This window comes from Malus sylvestris, chromosome 15 (genome assembly GCF_916048215.2).
Source record: "Malus sylvestris chromosome 15, drMalSylv7.2, whole genome shotgun sequence".
Taxonomy (NCBI): Eukaryota; Viridiplantae; Streptophyta; class Magnoliopsida; order Rosales; family Rosaceae; genus Malus; species Malus sylvestris.
This window is the reverse complement of record NC_062274.1, coordinates 13,827,210-13,842,892: the sequence shown is the minus strand read 5'-3', so window position 1 is coordinate 13,842,892 and position 15,683 is coordinate 13,827,210. Positions and strand designations below refer to the sequence as shown.

The 15,683-nt window shown below is 39.5% G+C and overlaps 2 pseudogenes; one reads left to right on the top strand and one right to left on the bottom strand.

Annotated features, from left to right (window-relative positions):
• The window catches only part of LOC126602694 (pentatricopeptide repeat-containing protein At1g31430-like), a 108,952-nt pseudogene extending 102,915 nt beyond the window's left edge, over positions 1-6,037 (top strand).
• Positions 6,038-6,320: 283 nt separating this feature from the next.
• Positions 6,321-9,478, bottom strand: LOC126602693 (disease resistance protein RPV1-like; annotated as a pseudogene).
• Between the last annotated feature and the right edge of the window lie 6,205 nt (positions 9,479-15,683).

Genomic DNA, 15,683 nt, shown 5'->3' with positions numbered 1-15,683 from the left:
CACATCGAACCAAACCGTGCCCACCCCTTACTGCACCGGTGGGCGAGGTGGTACCACGCCGGTGATCGGGCATTTCCGAATGCAATCACATCGATCTCCACCACTATTAGACTCTCTTAAGGCCATGAACAAAACCCAAACAACCTTGGAGGCGGCGGAGCACCGGAGAAGTCGAATTGAAGCCACCCATTTCTAAGGTTTTCAACGGGTTCGTAGCGATTTGAGGCTTCTCCTGGCCAAATTGAGCTTAGTCACAGGTATGAAACTTGCTCCATTCATCAAGATCCACATTTATGTGAAATTTGGTAAATTTTGAAAATAGTTGAATTTTCCGACGAGTCTGGACGGCCTGCCGCAGCGTGTGGCGGCTCATAGGCCGAAACCTGACTTGTCTATCCTAAGCTAAATTTGGTGCCCCGATTTCATATTTGACACCCATTTAGTGACATTCCAATGTTTAACATAGTTTTGTAGTTGATTGCCTAGTTGGCCGTCGCGGGGTCATTATATGAATTGATGATTCGACCGTTGGATCAACACCAAACTTAAATACGTAATAGTACGTAATATTTGAGGACCATATGGACTGATGGATTGGGAATCCGACGTACGTATCTTCCCGAATTGAAATTCTAAATTTGTAAAATCAAACGTTGATAGCAACCTAATTCTAGCAATTGGCAGAGATCCGACCGTTGGATCGTTCTGAAATTTTAAAATATTATTTTAAAAGATTAATGAGACCCTTGGGAAGTTACATATTGGAAATCCATGGGCGGATGTTCCAGATTGACTTGTATAGGTTTGTGGACCCCATCTTTGACAGAGACTTGACTTTTAGTCAATATGTTATGAGTTGATCTTAAATATTAAAATCAGTATTACTAGAGACCATGTAGGGCTTAGTGGGCCTATATTGGTTAGTGAGTTATCCCATATGATATATACATCGGCTTATGTGTATGGGACGTCATATTGTGATATATATATATATATATATATATATATATATATATATGTATATATGTGTGTGTGTGTGTGTGTGTGTGTGTGTGTTTATTTATCTTCTTAATAATGTGAATGATAAGTATGATAGATGTTATGACAATGTGATCCTAGAATCCTATTGGAAGTGTTATGTGGAACTTATATGCTTGTATGACATATTAGTTGGTGGCTATGAGAAGTTGATGGTGTAGGTGACTACGTTGTAACTGATAAGGGTTGAGTTGTGTGTTGAATTTACTGCACCATGTAGCAGTGGTACATGGATGGTCCTGCTTGGTATATCCGCGTTGGGTAATCACTACCTAGAGTTATAGGATACAGTCCTGCTTGGTATATCCACGTTGGTAGACTATTAAGGATGATCATGCTTGGTATATCCACGTTGGGTGATCATTACCTATGTTATTAGACTATGCATATGGTTTTGCTTGGTATATCCGCATTGGGGGATCATACGCATTATAAGAGTGATCATGCTTGGTATATCCGCGTTGGGTGATCACTACCTAGAGCTATAGGATACAATCATCTTGGTATATCCGCATTGGGGGACTCTTAAGGGTGATCATGCTTGGTATATCCGCGTTGGGTGATCACTACCTATGTTATTAGACTATGCATATAGTTTTGCTTGGTATATCCGCGTTGGGGGGACCATATGCATACCAGGAGTGATGAGGATTGGTTATACTTGGAAAATTTCGATGGGTGCCATATTTTAGTTGGATTCCGTTGAGTGGTCAATAATCCTTGCTCTTGCTCATTTTCATAAGGTTAGTACGACCCTAGATTCGAGTGAATGGGAGCAACCACAGTAGACATTGTGAATATAAATGGAATTCACCATGTTATTACTTATAAACCAAGTGGGGATTTATATAGAGTTCTTTAATTAAATTCGTGAAATGATATGTTATTTCATTGATTGATTAACGTAGTTAGGCGTTAATATTGTGCATCTTTGATTCATGGATTTGATTTATTGACATGATTGTGGAGTGTCGTTGGATATGATTGTTATTATTATGAATGGATTAGTAGATCAATGTGGCATGAGAATAATATTGTGCTTTGTTGGTTCTTTGATATGTTACATGTTGTGGATTGAGGTATCATGATGAAAACATAGTGATTTATATGATGGATGGAATGGAAATCTTGAATATCATATGGGTTTGTTATGTAGCTCTGGACCTAGTAATTTCAGGCTTGTCAAGTTCTAATAAATGATTGAGAAATGCTATGCTTTTCTGCTTGAACGTACTGTGATAAACGCCAGAGTGTAGTGAAAGGACGAACTACGAATGGCTTAATCCCTGTTTAGGGTACATAGCTAGTCTAACAAGGACGTTAGATGCAGCCATAAAGTATACAAAAAATTATTACGTAGTTGGATCTTGAGTTGTGCTTGCCCATATCCTGGAGACGGGATATGATAGAGATACAATTATTTGATGACGTCACGTGTCGATCTTAGACGTATGTCGAGATCGGGGCGTGACATAGACTTTTCTGAATAGACTTATAACTTCTGGTATCTAATAAATATCCAGATTGAAAATATTCATCGATCTATAAAATTTTCTCATGGAGGTACCCTTTTTTTTGCCACAGATACCAATATAGAGTCTAAAAGACAATACGATATTAAATTCATATGTGGTCAATATATTTATGAATTTAATCATTAAAATGCATAAGCTCAATGATACATTCAAGTTAGATCAATTTCCGAAGTTTTGGTCAACAATAAAACTGCTTACCTATGAGTTCACTTATAAGACATGCAAAGGTGATGTACTTTTTAACCACAATTATATGTATTGTGAATTTTTGTCTGCAACTTTTATGGCATATAGAGGCTAAAAGATACTATGATATTAAATCCATATATGGTCAAAATATTTATCAGTTTAATCATTAAAATGCATAAACTCAATAAGTTTTGCTCCATAATAAAAATCGCTTAGCTATGAGTTCACCTATAAAACGTGCAAAGGCGATATACATTTTAACCACAGTTCAAAGTAATATGAGTTGTTGTCCGCAACTTTTGTATCTAATAAATATCCACGGTTAAAAATATTCATTGATCTACCAAAAGTTATCATGGACGTACCATTTTTCGACCATAGATAGGAATATAAAGGCTAGAAGATTCTCATTTAATTGAAACGTACCAAACTCATTAAATACTCTAACCAGAAGCTCATACCGATTATTAAGCTAATTAGTGCTCTAGAAATTTAGGGATGTCAAATGATGAAGAAAATGAAGAGGAAGAGGTTTGGATGACTACAAAGGAGTAGATGGAGGTGCAGAATGACAACCATGGGAGATGGAAGGATTTTTTAAAGAGAGAGAGAAGAAGATTTGCTCCATGGAGATGATAGACTGGTTAGAGTTTTTTTATTTTTTTATTTTTAAGTAGATTGAGTTGGGAGTAAAAAAAGGTTTGATTGAGTTGAGTTTTGATAAGTAAGGGTTTTAGAAATAATGTTTGGTGTAAATAGATAATAATAGATAAATCAAATACAGTGTGGATATAAAAACTAGGGAAGTTTAATGAAAAGTTATCAGTACTGTTCACTTTAACGAAAAACCACATTTTTACACTAAAAAGTCAATCCTGGTACTATTCACTTTACCCTTTATTTTATTCTTATTGTTAAACTCAAAGTTGAGTGTTGAGATACAAACTATGAGTTCAAATAAAATTTCTCTTTAAAAAATTATTTGAATCAAATTTAACTTAAAACTTTATAAATACATATGTATTTGTATGGATTTTAATTACTTATCGGAATTTAAATATTTTTAGAATAAAATGTTTATAAAAATAAATTAGGATAATCTACATAAATTTTATTTTCAAAAAGGTTACCAAAAAAAAAAAAATTAGGCTAAAATCATTATTCAATAATTTCGGACTAAAATTTTAAGCCATGAGAGTTGGAGGAGAAAAATAGTTTATAGATTATGGCTTAAAATTTCCTGACTTAAATTTTTAAGCTTTATCCCTAAGAGATGGAGATGGTCTTAGACCACCCATCAAATTGTGTACTTGACATAATGGTTTTTAGGATACAAACACTTATCAAATGCCACACTTAGACGATCCATGTGATTGTGTAATTGTCTAATCAGATGATGTAGTGGACCTTTGAAGTAGAGAAAGGACTTGCCCACAGTGGCGGATCCACAGTGGGGTCGTCGGGGTCGCACGACCCCTTGGAAACCATGGAAACAACCTTGAAGCTCCCATATGCGACCTCTTGGAGCTGGGGTCGTCGGGGTCGGAGGCACGCCAACTGTTCGACAAAAGCCCTGAACGAAAACTGGGCAGGAAGAGGAAGAAGAAGCAGCCCACTCAAATGAGCTTGGTTGTGTGCTTGGTTGCATGCCTGTTTTTGTCAAGTGAATGATATTTATACATGCTACTTTTTATAACTCTATCCAGTTTAATTGGTCTTTCTGATAAAGAAATGATAGGGGTTGGAGGAGTGCTATATGAGAACGAGAACATTAAGAAGATACAAAAATTAATTTGAAACATCAAGCTGTCAGGGAAAGCAAAAATTTGGATACGCCAGTAACAAGACAATAAAAGAGGAAGTTTAAGTGAAACTTACTTGCATGAATCCACATAAACGAATTATGATGTGATTTATGCCAGAATCTTGGGTCAGTCCCTATACTTTATTATTGTTCCATGCACAGATTAATTCGACACTGCACCAAACGCCCGACTAATGGAGTTAGTACTATCCGACAACTATTTATCTTATCCGACTCAAATAGTCAATACAGTCCGAAGTACCAAACGAGGCTAAAAAAAAATTTCGCGCTGCGCGCGCTATGACCCCATAAACATTTTTTCCTGGATCCGCCACTGCTTGCCCACATCGAGTTTTCCAATGCGGGAAACAACCATTTGTTTTCAAAGCCTTTGGATGCTTGGGAGAGGTTCGGGAAGGTGAAGGTTCATGGGTTTGTGGTAAAAACTGGAATTGAGTTTGATGTGTATGTGTGTAACTCGCTCATTGACATGGTCGAGAGTTTCAAGCAGGTGTTTGATGAAATGCCTGAGAGAAACAGGCTTTGTTGGAACGTCACGATCTTGAGGTATCTTAAGTGCAGGAGGTTTGAGGAGGCTTTGGATGTGTTTTGGGGGATGCGATGTGAGAGCAATGAGAAGCCTGATGAAGCTACGGTTGTAAGCAACCATTTCAGCTTGCAAAGCGTTGAAAAATTTGGAGCTTGGTAAAAAAATTCATGAATATGTTAAAAGTGAACTTGGATTCAGTACTAGAACTGGAAACGCATAAATGTGGTTGTTTAAATGATGGCCGGAGAATTTTTTATGAAATGCTGGTGAAAAACATGTTCTATTGTACTAGTATGGTATCTGGCTCTGTAAATTGTGTAGGTTTGGTGAGGCAAGAGAAGTGTTTGATGGGTATGTATGTACAATACAATTATACTACCATTTTAACGAGGCGGCGGCTCTATTCCAAGAGGTGCAAACTAAAATGTTAAAAGGGGATAAATTTACAGAGGTTGCTCTTCACAGGCTGTGCTCGGTTTGGAGCATAAGAGCAAGGGGAATGGATTCGCAGGTATATCGAATATAACAGAATTAAAACTGATGCAATTGTTAGTACCGCGGTTATAGAAATGTAAGCGAAATGTGGGAGCATAGACAAGTCTTTGGACTTCAATCATTTGTGGGCTTGCAATGAACAGCAAGACAAGCAAAGCAATCGAGTTCTTCTCGAAAACAGATTGGCATGAAGCCTGGTGATTTCACCTTCATTGTTGTCTTAACTGACTGCGTTCACAGAGGGTTGGTAGATGAGGGTCGTGAGTTCTTCAACTCCATGAGAAAGATATAAGAGAGATTGCGCCGAAGTTAGAGTACTATGGTTGCCAGATCGACCTTCTTGTCCATGCGCCGAAGTTAGAGTACTATGGTCGTGAGTACTATGATTGCGCCGAAGCAGGAGGTGATAGAAAGGATTCCAAGTGAGATTATAGTCCTGATTTCTATATGTTCGCATCCATCGTCAGTAACTGCACATTTCAATCTAAAATTTTGGTTTAGGACCAAAAAAGTCAAAGTATAAAGGTCGTACCCAGTGTACAAAGCTCCCGCTTTACGCAGGGTCTGGGAGAGGTGAATGTCAAAGTATGATGCTAATAATTTGGTTCCACAAGAGAATATGAATATTTGTAAAGCATAGAACAATTAACAAGTGAACAATTAGTCAATATCGCAAATGAAATGTCTGCAAAATGAGGAACAAATCGTAATCAAATGTCCGAATAATAGAGCTGGGAAAACGAGAAAGACAACTGACATGGTCTGCGGGAGAGTATAATGCAGGAATAGCAACTATTCAACCGATCTGGTAATGCTCTCTCTTCAAACCTTTTGCCTTTTCCGTTTGGGTTCATCTGTAGTAGTCGTCATTTGATTAGTGGGATGATTATCAGATGTGTCATGGCTTGGTCCTGCATTTGACTCATCATACAACCAATCCGGAACTGCTTCAGATTCATATATGTACAAATAATCACTCATATTTTCCTTCAAAGGTTTGTTCCGTACTAGATTTACCCCTATTTTCTTCACTCCAATACCTTCTAAAAGAATAACAATCTTGCTCCCGCCTTGCAAACTAAGCTTATCGTTCCATAATTGTCCCTGCCAAAAAAATCCTCTCGGCCAAACCCTAAACAAATCTGAACCCTCCTTGTGGTGGGAAAAAAATTAGTAGTTGTCGCTGTTGCTGTTGCTTATCCCAGACATTCGTATGCAGATAGGCCTTCAAAGTAGTATGCTTGGTACAATTTACAACAGTAATGACAGGAAGATGATCATTTCCTTCCATTACTGAGCTAAGGAAGCATAGAGTCAACCCTTTAAAATTATGATCATCACACTGAGGAACATCAAAACTAACTTTATTGCTGTAAGTGACAAACTCGAACCACTCCGGAATATCATAGATCTTATCGAGATAAATGCTATCACATCCCCAAGAAGTCCATCCCTATAATATATATACCACGTAATATAGTAATGTCAAATACTTGTACATGTTTGTTTGTGTTTGTGTGTGTGTATGATAGAGAAAGACAAGAGTAGGAGACAGAGAGAGAGACCTGTAGGATGTTTTTCCTAAACTCAGCTATGAGATTGGTGCACTCTTGCATATGAAGCTTTGTCATGGAGTTTAATGATTCATTGAAGCCTAAACGTGAAACCTATGTGACTTTGGGCGAATGACTTAGAGTCAATTCTCTCATGTTTGACATTTGTGAAAAGTCTGGCACTGTTTCCAATGCAGGGCAAAAATCTACTTGCAAGACTTCCAAATTTGTTGGTAAATCGGGGATTGCACGAAGATTCTCGCACCTATATAAACTCAAATGTACAAGATATGAAAGACCGCTTAGGCTAGGTAGGCTACGACCACTGCCTCCAATACGCAACTCTTGTAAAGAAATTAGACGCCCAAGGTCGTTGGGGAATTGTTTTATGGCTGTCTCAATTGCATGAAGATCTCTCAATGATACCATCTCCCCTAAGCCCTCAGGGAGTTCTCACCGTTTGGTATGTGGGACGGGACAGAACAGAGTAGGACGAGGCGTTCATTCCCACGTTTGGTGCGCCTAAAACGGATGGAACACGCTGTTCTACGGGACGAGTTTTTAGTGAATTTTCGTTTCGCATCACCCCCTGGAACGACTCGTTCCACATCCGTGGAACACAAAATTATAACATCTCCGTCTCCTTCTTCCTCCTTGTTTCCATCCGATGGCATCTTTACACCCTCTTCGTTCCGTCCCGTCCCGTTCTGTTCCGTCCGTCTGCATACCAAACGATACCTAATGAACTGATAGCCAAAAAAAGTCTCTCAACAGATTTCAACTTACAGAATTCCACTGGAAGATACCGCTTATGGCAGCATTGAAAATCTACCCTAGTGAGTTTTTTAAGTTGACTGATGGATGGGTGAATCTTGGACAAACTAGAACAGGCTGAAAAATTCAATTCTCCAAGATTTGGGAGCCTTGAAAAGTCTGGTGACTCTTTTAACTCACGGGAATAACTGAGATTAAGGATTTTCAAATTTTCGAGCGGCTGCACAAACCCAAAAGAAAATATTATTCAAAATCCAAGAAGAATATGGCTTAAAAAATAAAATCAAAGTGGGAATTAATTATAACCCGTTAGGGGTGATTGTACCTTGGAATTCTTCCATTTTCTGAGTTTGTTGAACCCCAGGTCAAGAGCCACAAGTTTAGGCTGATTAAGATTAAGAAGGTGCTTGGGTATGTCCTACAAAGGGAATCCATGCCAGCACAACCATCTCAACTCTTTCGGAAAACGTTTGAAGCTTCCAGTGAGCTCCACATAGTTGAGCCATAGCAATCTCAGTTTTTTCATATTGACAAATGCTTTTGTCCTGAACCTAGCCTTTTTTTTAGAGCTTAGCAAATGTAGAGAAAGTGCTTCAATTTCTTCAGTTCCTGTTAGGTAAACAAAAGGACATATGATGAGTAATAAAAGGGTAATTTGCGTCTGAAAAATGATTTACTTACAAACAATTGTCATATAATCGATTGGAAATCGATTTAATTGCTTCTATTTCCACGTGAAGGTTTATTTACTTATAAATATATTTCTACATAATATTATAAAATGTAAGCAGTTGCACTAGGATATGATTTAGCATTAATATTAAACTTTATTGAGAAACTACTTACAGATTCATTTGTCAACACGTATATCACGGCTTCAAGATCCCACAATCTACTCCATCTTTCAGGTCGAATAGAGAAGTTTTCAGAATTGATTGTCTTGCCCATTTCTCAAATCAAATCATGCATCTTCAGCTTGCCCCATTCAACAGTTATAAAGCATTGTTCACGGAGAACACTAATTTCACTTCTTGCAAAGAACTCTTCTAATATTTCTATGACATAATCCTCCTTCAAACCATGAAAGCAACAAGATATATCAAGGAATATACCTTTTTGATTATAATCTAACCCATCAAAGCTTATTTTGAGTTTTTTTATAATTCTTCCTTCATGTATTCTTTTTAGTTTCTCCAGATGGCTTTGCCACACCGTTATGGGTTTACCAATAAGAGAAGAGCCTTAAAACTTCAAGTGCTAACGGCAAACCCCCACAGTACGAAACTACCTTTTTTGACAATTCAAGATATTCTTCATCAGGACAACGATTTTCAAATGTATGCCAACTGAAAAGCTCAAGAGCTTCCTCTTCATTCATTCCCCGAGCTGGATATCTCATATTCACTCTTAGTTGATCTAGTAAATGCTCATCTCGTGTTGTTATGATAATTAAACTTCCTAGACTGAAGCAATCACGATCTCCAGCTATTGCATGTAGTTGATCCACTTTATCTACATTGTCAATAATGACAAGTACCATTATATGTAATATAAAATGTAATATAACTGAGATAATAAGACAAAAATAAATAGTAATATAAAATGTTGACTTGGCTTAACCGTAAGCATACAAACAAAAGAACATGGAAAAAGAGAGGGTAGACAATCCTTGTCCCTTGGGAAAAAGGGAGGGTAGACAATCCTTGTCCATAAACCTAAGCGTCTTACTCGAAATCCTAATACAACAACAACAACAACAAAGCCTTTTCCCACTAAGTGGGGTCGGCTATATGAATCATAGAACGCCATTGCGCTCATTTGTGTCATGTCCTCCGTTAAATCCAAGTACTCAAGTCTTTTCTTAGGGTCTCTTCCAAAGTTTTCCTAGGTCTTCCTCTACTCCTTCGGCCCCGAACCTCTGTCCCGTAGTCACATTTTCGAACCGGAGCGTCAGTAGGCCTTCTTTGCACATGTCCAAACCACCGGAACCGATTTTCTCTCATATTTCCTTCAATTTTGGCTACTCCTACTTTACCTCGGATATCCTAATTCCCAATCTTATCCTTTCTCGTGTGCCCATACATCCCACGAAGCATCCTCATCTCCGCTACACCCATTTTGTGTACGTTGATGCTTCACCGCCCAACATTCTGTGCCATACAACATCGCTGGCCTTATTGCCGTCCTATAAAATTTTCCCTTGAGCTTCAGTGGCCTACGACGGTCACACAACACACCGGATGCACTCTTACACTTCATCCGTCCAGCTTGTATTCTATGGTTGAGATCTCCATCTAATTCTCCGTTCTCTTGCAAGATAGATCCTAGGTAGCGAAAACGATCACTTTTTGTGATCTTCGCTAGATTGCTCCGGTCATTAGTGTGGATATAAATGGATAGAGATAGGAAAGCAAACACAAGATGTACGTGGTTCACCCAGATTGGCTACGTCCACGGAATAGAGGAGTTCTCATTAATTGTGAAGGGTTTACACAAGTACATAGGTTCAAGCTCTCCTTTAGTGAGTACAAGTGAATGTATCTGTCTCATAGGTAGATGTGGCATCTTCTCTGGAAGTACTCTTCCTCCATCCAGGGGTGGTATCTGTAACTGGTGGAGATGCACAAGGTAATGTATCAATTTCACTTGAAGCTTACTTGTAGTTTCATGCTTGGTCAAGCGAGATACAAACCATGTAGTAGGAGTCCCCCAAGTCGCCGAGCTGGGGGATCTGCTGAAAGAGGTGACAGACAAGGTAAGCAATCAGAGCTCCGGCTGATTGTTCACATTCTCCCTATCTTGCAGGCAGCATGAAGGATAAAGAGAAGAAAAATGAGGAGAGATGATATGGGATACTTTTGCTTTTGAAGAAGTAACTTTCCACAGGCTTATTCTTGAACTGGGCTGGAGGGTTTTCTGGTTTCCTCCAGAGTATAAGGCCGACTGAAGAATTTGAGGGTCAAAACAAGTCCATCAAATCTAGAGTACGTTCGACCCTGCTGATATGGGATACTTTTGCTTTTGATAGAGTAGTGGATGTATCAGCACGTGTGCTGTTACACTTGTCTCCACATGCTTCCTTGTATCCTTCTCACTTGCCCTATCTGTTCCTCAGGCAGATGCGGTATCTTCCCTGGAAGCATAAGATGTTGAAGATGAGTACTCGAGAGCAATGCCAGGTAAGTAATCAGGTAAGGGGTTCCAGGCAGTCAGTTCCTGGCTGGAAGCTTGATTCCAAGTGTTGACTGATTGCTCTCTTTCTCCTTGTCTTGCAGGTAAGAACAAGGCCAAAGGAAAAGACAGGGAAAAAGCATGATATGGGATACTCTTGCTTTTAACCCTGATGATATGAGATATTCTTGCTCTAGTATAGCTTGTTTACAGAGGTATTATCGGGGGGAAAGAAAGCTGAATATTTCGAAAGGCTTTGTTGGGAGTGCCCTCTCAGATAAGAGAAAGGGTTGAGCATTTTTGCAGGTCTGCCTGTCCGTTAGGGATGGAAGTCGACATATATAGGAGTCTCCTTAACATCAAGTAATAATGCTATTCCTTTACCCTGCTTGGTTATAGCACGGTAGTGGGAGCTGCCAGCTTCACATGTTTTAACTCTGTCAGAGCACTTTGAAAAAGTGGTTTGTGGTATCTGGAAAGCTGATGTTGCGTGTGAAGATTACAGACCTGTCGGGGGTTTGGCTCTCGAGATTCGGAGAACGATGCCTCTTCGATTTTTGAGAAAGCAATCCTGCTGGGGGTCTGGCTCTCGAGATTCGGAGAGCGGTGTCTCTTCGATTTTTGAGAAAGTAATCATGTTGGGAGTCTGGCTCTCGAGATTCGGAGCGCCGTGCCTCTTCGATTTTGGAGCAAGCAATCTTGTTGGGAGTGTTTTCTCGAATGTGAGTAAAGGTTGGGCATGTTTGCTAGTCTACCTTGCCACGAAGCACAGAGGTTGACACACAGGGACTTTCCAATTATCCAGCAGTGGTACTGTTCCTTTACCCTCTCTTCGATTTTGAGAAAGTAATCATGTTGGGAGTCTGGCTCTCGAGATTCGGAGGGCGGTGCCTCTTCGATTTTGGAGCAAGCAATCTTGTTGGGAGTGTTTTCTTGAATGTGAGTAAAGGTTGGGCATGTTTGCTAGTCTACCTTGCCACGAAGCACAAAGGTTGACACACAGGGACTTTCCAATTATCCAGCAGTGGTACTGTTCCTTTACCCTCTCTTCGATTTTTGAGAAAGTAATCATGTTGGGAGTCTGGCTCTCGAGATTCGGAGGGCGGTGCCTCTTCGATTTTGGAGCAAGCAATCTTGTTAGGAGTGTTTTCTCGAATGTGAGTAAAGGTTGGGCATGTTTGCTAGTCTACCTTGCCACGAAGCACAGAGGTTGACACACCGGGACTTTCCAATTATCCAGCAGTGGTACTGTTCCTTTACCCTTGTGGGTAATAATATGGTAGCTAGACCTTCAAAATTTATGTGTCTAAACTTTGTTAGTGTTGTTTCTTTGCAATTCTTTTACCCTTCTTGGTCAGAGCGATGTAGTGGGAGCTGCAAGCTTCACGTGTCTCAACTTTGTCAGAGAACTTTGGCAAAGTTATCTGTGGTACCCATGAGCTACTGTTGCGTGTGGGAAGTGGGTGATTGAACAGTACGATTCATGTGCTTTCTACTTCGCCAAAAATCTTCGACAGAATGCCCATAATTTCCGCAAAGCTGAGTGTGCGTGTGACAGGTGCTGACAAGGCTGGAAAAGTAGGTGCCTCTTCGATTTCTGAAATCGGCCCTCGTGGTCTCTGAGCAGCCCAGCTTTTGAGTGGAAGAGACCCTAAGAAAAGACTTAGAGTACTTGGATCTAACGGAGGACATGACACAGGACAGAACACAATGGCGTTCTAAGATTCATATAGCCGATCCCACTCAGTGACTTGGATTTTCCAAGTCTCCAACCGAGAAGTTTTCCTCACTCGGGAAATTAAGGGAACACTACCTCAACCTATATGCTCCACTCACAAAGCTTCAACATACAAGCTTCAACAAAAGAAAATTCAAGCATGAGATTGTTACAATTGGAGAGTATAGGATATGGTTACTGCTGCACACATACCCTGTAATAAGAAACCTCCTAGCATATGGAGCTTGTATGTTACCATTATACCGTGTATACCATAGTACCCAAATCAGCATAGACTCGGTGCCCCACCCTTATCAGAAATTTGCATATGGTAGCCTAACTGAATATCAAATATACTTCCACCATTGCATAACTGAAGTACATAAAATCCCCGGAACTCATGTACAACAATTTGAGTAGGAACACCAATTTTTGTCTTGTTGTCAGCATCAAAATGATATCTCTGCGAACAAATGGTATGTGATCTGCTAATTTGTGAACTTTCTGCACCAACAGAACTAGGTAGCTGCTCCTCGGTTGCAAAGGATCTTAAATGACTCAAACCTAACAGTGCATAGTGATCTTGTTCTTTACCTTCGCCACCAGATTTCTTCTTACCTTTGTTGCTGGACGAATAAAATAATGATACAGAAGTCTGTTCCTTGTTATTAACCACCTTCTCATCTTCAACTGCTATCTTTTCCTCCACATACCTTGTTCGGGACAAACTATGATAGTTCTTCCAATCCAACTGTTGTTCTTGTTCTTGGTCCAGTTCTTCTTCTTGTTCTTGTTCCTTGAAGCTTCTTTTTGAGAAGTTTCTGTAATAATTGTCTGAAGGCTGGCGCATGAAGTTTGGAGGATCAAGAAAGCTTGACTGAGGCTGTTTGCCGTGTTGGGAAAAATCTGGAGGCTCGAGAAAACTTAACTGAGGCTGTGTACCATGTTGACCAGTTCTAGCCCACCAATGACTCCGCATTGGATGTGCGGAAGTACCAGGGTCATGATGCTGAAGTACACTCTCTCGGTGGAAAGGTGCTGATGTAGAAGCCCCCATATTAGACTGTGAACGATCATCATAGCGTTGAGCCCAAAGATTTTCAAAATTTCAGTTGGTTGGATTCCAATCAGCAGAACAATCCACAATGGCTTCCTCAGCAAGCAATTGTGCACGAAAGTCCTTGAGTGAAATGATACTCTCACGCCTTTTGAGTACACATTTAAATGTGTTGTATTTTGGAGGGAGTCCATTCAGCGCAAAGACCACAAAGTCTTCATCAAGAAATGTAACACTAAGAATAGAAAGTTCAACCCTTACTTCTTTAAGCCTTCGAAGATATTGGGAAACGGAATTGGATCCTTTCTTCATGTTGTACATATCAGTCTTTAACTTGATGGTACTAGTTATTGTGACTGGTAAGAAAAATTCGTCTTGAAGACGAACCCACATCTCTTGAGAACTCTTGCTACCAATCACACAAGAAATTGCATATGAAGAAAGGGTTGCAATAAGTAACAACATCAAAGCATGATCATGCATTTTCCACACTTTAAATTCATCTAATTCTGGTCTGGCAGATGATTCAGATGTGATTACAGAATGTGTAGATGTTGCTGCATCCTGAGGAGGACAAGGATTTGATCCATCAATGAATCCCATAATGCCATGACCTTGTAGCATCATCTTCATCAGAAAATGCCACTGCAAGTAGTTAGTCTCATCTAATTTTACACAAGTAGAGTAAGAAACTGACGGAATCAACGATACAATTGGGGAGTGCAAAAGTTGCAATTGTGCAGCGGTAACCATAACTTTTGTTGTATAAATGAACAACCCAGATAGAGATTTAGAAGAGAAACCCCAAATTTGTTGCTGACAAATCAAACTGGTTGATCAGTTTTCTTTGAGAACAAAGAGCAAACACCTTGTGTGCACAACTTTGTTGAATGTAGAATGCAGAAATGGGCAATCGGAGATGCCCAGAAAAACAGAGAAGACATAACCAATATCTTTTGGTCAATCAGAAATTGAAACAAGAACCTAAAAAAAAAAAATTAAGGGCGTCGAGAAGCAAGAGATTTGCCGGAGGAGGAGCTCGGGAACAGTAGCAGTAGCAGTCTGAAGGGAGGTACATGAAGAAACTTACAGGCCTCAAATAAATGCCAATTTGAGGAAATCACAGAGGAAAATCCCCAGAGAGATCGTAGATAGCAGAAGCAAAGAAAAAAGGATTGAAGAAATTTTGTGATTAAGCTTCTTTGGCAAAAAATTTCGTGTAGCGGAAGCAAAAGAAAGGATCGAAGAAGCTGATCAAGCTTTAATGGCTCTTGATACCATATTAAGTAATATGCAGAAGGAGAAACAGAGAGATCACAAAGGAAAAAGAAGAAGGAATCAGAGAGAATTTAGAGAGGAAGAAAGAAAGAATTGCATTGATATTTTCTTGATTAATTTGATGGTTACAATGGTATGCTTACTATATAGATGAGTGCTAGGCTAACCACCTTAACCGACTCACTCCCTTACCAACAATCCTAACTAATTATTCTAACAGTCACATTCCTAACTGCCTTATATACTCTAACAAGATTGACGTTTCGGAAAAGATTCGGAGAAAAACAGCTTTTAAGATGAAACCGCGTTCAACAGTGTAAAACGACACCAATGATGGGATTGAGTAGGGGTGGGTTCAAAAAACCAAAAACCGAAAAAAACTGAAAACCAAAAACAGAACCGAAACCGAAAAAACCGAACTGAACGAAAAAACCGAACCGAACTCTTTTGGTTCGGTTCGATTTTGGTGGTTTAGAAACCGAACCAAACCGAACCGAACCGAAATAATTAAATTAATATTTT